This window comes from Plecotus auritus (assembly GCF_963455305.1).
Source record: "Plecotus auritus genome assembly, chromosome: X".
Classification (NCBI taxonomy): domain Eukaryota; kingdom Metazoa; phylum Chordata; class Mammalia; order Chiroptera; family Vespertilionidae; genus Plecotus; species Plecotus auritus.
This window is the reverse complement of record NC_137784.1, coordinates 93,307,610-93,314,154: the sequence shown is the minus strand read 5'-3', so window position 1 is coordinate 93,314,154 and position 6,545 is coordinate 93,307,610. Positions and strand designations below refer to the sequence as shown.

The following is a 6,545-nucleotide window of genomic DNA, read 5'->3' as shown; positions in this document are numbered from 1 at the left end:
CGAATAAAACACCTAAAAATAATAGCTAAAATTATAAAACTCTTAGGCAAAAATATAGGAATAAACCTTCAAGAACTTGATAATGGATTCTTAGATATGACACCAAAAACACAAGCACAAAAAGAAAAAAAAATAGATAAATTGAGTTTCAAAATGAAGAACTTTTGTGTTTCAAAGGACACTATTAAGAAAGTAAAGAGCCCCTTCCCCTCCCCGCAGACGGGCAGCTACTTACAGAGCTCCTGGGCCGGGGATCACACCTGAGCCGGACCACAGAGGGTCTGCACCTGGCCTTATGGGCTGAGAAGAAAGCCAAGGTGATTGCAGTAATGAACGCTGTGGAAGAAAACCAGGGATCCGGCGAGTCTCAGAAGGTGGAGGAGGCCAGCCATCCTGCAGTTCAGCAGCCAACTGACCTGCATCCCCCACTGTGGCCACGGCTCGTGAGCCACAGTGCCTGCAACCCCTGAGCCTGTGGGGGCTGACACAGGGGCCAAGAACGCCACCAAAGCAGCCGATGACGAACCAGAGTACGAAGATGGCCGGGGCTTTGGCATTGGGGAGTTGGTGTGGGGGAAACTGCAGGGCTTCTCCTGGTGGCCAGATCGCATTGTGTCTTGGTGGATGACGGGCCGGAGTTGAGCAGCTGAAGGCACCCGCTGGGTCATGTGGTTCGGAGACAGCAAGTTCTCAGTGGTGTGTGTTGAAAAGCTGATGCCGCTGAGCTCCTTCTGCAGTGCTTTCCACCAGGCCACCTACAGCAAGCAGCCCATGTACCGCAAAGCCATCTACGAAATGCTGCAGGTGCCAGCAGCTGAGCCGGGAAGCTGTTCCCAGCATTCCATGACAGCGATGAGAGTGACACTGCCAAGGCTGTGGAAGTGGAGAACAAGCAGATGATCGAATGGGCCCTTGGAGGGTTCCAGCTCTCTGGCCCCAAGGGCCTGGAACCACTAGAAGAAGAGAAGAACCCCTACAAAGAAGTTTACACAGACATGTGGGTTGAACCTGAGGCAGGTACCTATGCACCACCCCCACCAGCCAAAAAGCCCTGGAAGAGCACAACTGAGAAGCCCAAGGTCAGGGAAATTATTGACAAATGCACAAGAGAGCAGTTGGTGTACAAGGTGCGGCAGAAGTGCCGGGACATTGAGGACATTTGCATATCTTGTGGGAGCCTCAACGTCACCCTGGAACACCCTCTCTTCATTGGAGGAATGTGCCAAAACTGCAAGAACTGCTTCCTGGAGTGCACATACCAGTACGATGACAACAGCAATCAATCCTACTGCACCATCTGCTGTGGGGGGCATGAGGTGCTCACATGCAGGAACAACTGCTGCAAGTGCTTTTGCGTGGAGTGCGTGGATCTCTTGGTGGGGCCCGGCGCTGCCCAGGCAGCCATTAAAGAAGAACCTTGGAACTGCTACATGGGTGGGCACAAGGGCACCTATGGGCTGCTGCGGGGACAGATGACTGGCCCTCGCGGCTGCAGATGTTCTTTGCCAATAACCACGACCAGGAATTTGACCTTCCAAAGGTTTACCCACCTGTCCCAGCCGAGAAGAGGAAGCCCATCCAGGTGCTGTCGCTGTTTGACAGAATTGCTACAGGGCTTCTGGTGCTGAAAGACCTGGGCATTCAGGTAGACTGCTATATCGCCTCGGAGGTGTGAAAGGACTTCATCACGGTGGGCATGGTGCAGCACCAGGGGAAGATCATGTACGTCAGGGACGCCTGCAGCATCACGCAGAAGCATATCCAGGAGTGGGGCCCAATCGACCTGGTGATTGGGGGCAGTCCGTGCAATGACCTCTCCTTCATCAACCTTCCCACAAGGGACTCTACGAGGGCACTGGCCAGCTCTCCTTTGAGTTCTACCACCTCCTGCATGATGCGCAGTTTAAGGAGGGAGATGAGTGCCCCTTCTTCTGGCTCTTTGAGAATGTGGTGGCCATGGGCATTAGTGACAAGAGGGACATCTCACTATTTCTCGAGTCCAACCCTGTGATGATTGATGCCAAAGAAGTGTCAGCCTGGTATGAATAGGCCATTGGCATCCACTGTGAATGACAAGATGGAGCTGCAGGAGTGTCTGGAGCATGGCAGAATAGCCAAGTTCAGCAAAGTGAGGACCATTACCATGAGGTCAAACTCCATAAAGGAGGACAAAGACCAGCATTTCCCCATCTTCATGAATGAGAAAGAGGACATCTTATGGTGCACTGAAATGGAAAGGTTGTTTGACTTCCCTGTCCACTATAACGACGTCTTCAACATGAGCCATTTGGTGAGGCAGAGGCCGGTGGTGGAGCATGCCGGTCATCCGTCACCGCTTCGCTCTGCTGAAGGAATATTTTGCTTATGTGTAAGGGACATGAGGGCAAACTGAGGTAGTGACACAAGGTTAAACAAACCAACAAAAAACAAAAACACAACAAAACACAAAGAACATGAGGATGGAGAGAAATATCAGCACCCAAAAGAGAAAAAGGAATTTAAAACAAAAACCAGAGGCGAAAACACCAGAGGGCTTTGCCTGGTGAAAAGGGTTGGACGTCATCTCCTGGTGTTTCAATGTTAATCTTTAGTCCTATTTAAAAACAACATCAAGTTCCCACTCCTCCTACCCCCCCCCCTTTTTTTTGGTCAAACAGCTATCTTTTGTTTTCTACTCTTTTCAGAGGGGTTTTCTGTTTGTTTGGGTTTTTGGTTCTTGCTGTGACTGAAACAAGAGGGTTTATTGCAGCAAAAATTAATAACAAAACATAGTAACAATACCTTGCAGAGAGGAAAAGATAAGAGAGAAAGAAAAAAGGAAATTCTACAGAAATCTAAAAAAAAAGAAAGTAAAGAGAAAACACACAGAATGAAAGATCTAAAAATTATATATCTGATTGGGGTCTAGCATCCAGAATATATCAAGAACTCTTACAATCTGACTTTTAAAAGACAACCCAATTTAAAAATGGGCAAATGCTGGAGGCTAAGACCAACAAGAAGTTAGCATAATTATGCAAGAAGTACGCTGGGAGGCTAATGGACTTGGATATTCAGCAAAGGCTGAAAATCAGTATAATATTGCCCTGCTTTTGGCCGAATGGCTGAAGGCAATCCCCTAACCCAGTGGTCGGCAAACTGTGGCTCGCAAGCCACATGCGGCTTGCGAGCCGCCGTGGTTTGCCGCTCTGTTGACTAATGAGTTTGCCAACCACTGGGATAGGGGCTTAATCACAAGGAACAACAACAACCTGTAATTATTGGAATCGAGAGTCTAGGTCAGTGGTCGGCAAACTCATTAGTCAACAGAGCGGCAAACCACGGCTCGTGAGCCGCAGTTTGCCGACCACTGCCCTAACCTGATAATCCTTTATTGTTTACCAAACTTTACCTTTGATATGCCTGTTTGCTTTGCTAAAGGGAAAATATGTATTCTAGTAAATAAAAGCTAATGTGTCTGGGGTTTCAGAGAGCCTCTCCACTAGAGGGTAAGGTCTCCGCCTGGCTCCCCCATGCCTTCTAAATTTATATTTCTTGTCTAGTATATTCATTTGTGCATCAGCCCGTTCTCCAGACCTTGAACCCTAGCTGCAAATGGATGCAGCATTCACAGACAAAGGCACAACAAATTTGAAACTTTTGGGGAATATTCTGTGCATTACTAATATAGTGCCTGGTACACTGTAATTGCTCTGTAAATACTTATTGATTGAAGTCATTTTAGTCACTTATTAAATTGTATTTTATACTCAACCAGAACTTTATGCATGTATAAGCTTTAGTTGATGTGCTTACAAATCTTCATCCACAGGTTTTACCTAAAAGCCAGAAGGAGTGATATTTGTTTTCTCTTTCTATCTTAGGTCCCACGTTAGAACCTAAGGCTCTATTATTTATTTATTTATTTCATTTTGTTAATCCTCTCCCAAAGATATTTTCCATTGATTTTTTAAATATATATTTTTATTGATTTCAGAAAGGAAGGGAGAGAGAGAGATAGGAACATCAATGATGAGAGGGAATCATTAATCAGCTGCCTCCTGCACATCCCACACTAGGGATGGAGCCCACAACCTGGGCATATGCCCTGACCAGGAATCAAACTATGACCTTCTGGTTCATAGGTTAATGCTCAACCACTATGGCTGGGCTCCATTGATTTTTAGGGAGAGTTGAAGAGAGAGGGAAAGACAGAAACACTGATGTGAGAGAAACACATCAATTGGTTGACTCCTGCATGAACCCCAATCAGTGCCCTGGCCAGTGAGGAGCTTGTAACCAAGGTACATGCCCTTGAGTGGAATTGAACTCAGGACCCTTTTGGTCTGCAGGCTGACGCTCTATCCACTGGGCCAAACTGGCTAGGGCAAGGCTTTATTTTTGTATCTCAACAAGAAGCACTTAATATCTGAGGTCAAAAAATTCAAATCATTGACCTTATTTAGCTTTAAAGATAGATGAATACTGACAGAGATGTGGCTAGTATCTTGCTCTGGAACTGTTCTGACCAAGACTTCCACTAGTCAGCCTTAGTATTTCATGTGAAGAAACAACTTCCTCAGATTGTTTCTCCAAGGCAGAAAGTTTCCAGGAAATTAATTTATTCTCTTCATTCATTTGTTCTTGGTCAATAATTTACAAAATTTAATGGTACATCATTTTCAGTAAAATAATTTTTATCATAAAATCCCATGAATTTTGCTATATGTGTATGGGTGGGGTCCCTAGGCCTGATCGGCGATCAGGGCTGATTAGGTTCCCTGCCTTCCTCCTCCTCTTTCCATTGTCATCCTTGTCCACTGCCACCCATTCCCAGTTCCCTGTGCCAGATCAGGGGCCAGGCCTGATCAGGCGATTGGGACCTGCCGGCTGGGGGGAGGGGCCAACCACCACTGTAGCGGAGGGTGGGGGTGGGGTGGTGGTAGGCCGATCAGGGCCTGCTGGTGGGGCAGAAGGATGGGGGGAGGGACCCGGGAGGTTTGCCACCAGCCCCAAGGAGGGAGCGGGCTCTCGGCCCCCCTGGGAAAGGGGCCACATCTGCCGCCACAGCCCCCCACCCCAGTTCCCCATCCCAGCCCGGGGGCCCAGCCCCAATCAGGTGATCGGAGCCTGCTGGCTGCAAGGAGGGACCAGGAGGTTGGCCTGCAGGCCCCAACAGTGATCAGGGCCTGCGGGCTGGGGGCAGCTCCTGCATTGAGCGTCTGCACCCTGGTGGTCAGTGCGTGTCATGTAGAAGATATCACTGTGTAAATCAAATACTAATACCTTATAAAAACATGCACAAGACATTGAGATTTTAAAAGAATGGGTTACAATATAAATAGACATTCAAAATTATTTTTGCAAACCTCAATATATCATCTTGGATTCCCCCCTGGGGAATATGTACCTCTTTAGTGCCCATTGGATAGGAAAGAAAAGTGTTTCCCAATCTGTGACCCAAAGACCACTCATATCAGCATCACCAGAGATATCTGTTAAAATAGTTTTGTGCCCTTCACATACTTACTTAATCAGAAACATTAAAGATGTTACACTAAGATGTTCATTTTAACTAGATTCATAGGCCCAGAGGTTTTTTAGGAGCATTGAAGATTTAAAAACATTAGCTTAGAGCAGTGTTTTTCAAAATTGCTCGATTATAGCAAACATCAGTGTACTTGAAATGCAGATTCTTACTGGCCACCACAACACATACTGAATCTAAAATATGGGGAGAGACATTGAAATCTTAATATTGAAAAATGCCCACAGGTGATTTTTGTTAAAAATAAGACATTGTCATTTGCTAGGGCTGCCATAACAAAATACCACAAACTGGGTATTCTATTTAAACAACAAATCAACAAATTTTTCTCACAGTTCTGGAGGCTAGAAGTGCATGGTCAAGATGTAGGTGGGGTGGCCTCTTTTCTTGGCTTGCAGATGACCACCTTTGAGCTAGGTCCTCACATGGTCTTTCCTCTATGTGTGAATCTCTGACAATTCCCTATGTGTCCAAATTTCCTCTTCATATGATACCAGTCAGATTGGATTAGGGCCCACGCTAAAGGCCTAATTTGAACTCAATCGGCTTTTTAAAGGCCCTATATCCATATAATTCACATTCAGAGTAATTTAGGGTAGGGCTTCCACATATGAATTTTGGAGGGAAATAATTAATCCCATAGCAGACACAATGACTAAATGTAATGTGGTATTCTTGGTGGGAGTCTGAAAAAGATAAAGGATATTAGGTAAAAACTAAGGAAATCTAAATAAAGTACAGCCTTTGACTAATAATGGTGTGTCAGTATTGATTCATTAATTGTAGCAAATGTATCATACTGACTTAAGATTGTAATAATCAGGGAAACTGGGTCGGAGTCTGAGAAATTCTGATAGACATGAGTCACTACTCTGGCATTTACTAGCTAAGCTATTAGGCAGAGCTTATAATTTCTTTAATCTTTGCTTTTCTCATTTGTAAAATGAGAATACTAACAGCTCCATACATCTTTTAAGTTTTTTAGAATTTAAAAGAATGTTGGCAATCTTCCTATTAG

At 45.5% G+C, this 6,545-nt stretch overlaps 1 pseudogene across 1 annotated transcript; it reads left to right on the top strand.

Moving 5' to 3' along the window:
* Nucleotides 1-305: 305 nt before the first annotated feature.
* LOC308239603 (DNA (cytosine-5)-methyltransferase 3A-like) lies at nucleotides 306-2,372 on the top strand (annotated as a pseudogene). The gene has a single exon. The product of its transcript is annotated as a DNA (cytosine-5)-methyltransferase 3A-like (transcript).
* Nucleotides 2,373-6,545: the final 4,173 nt, after the last annotated feature.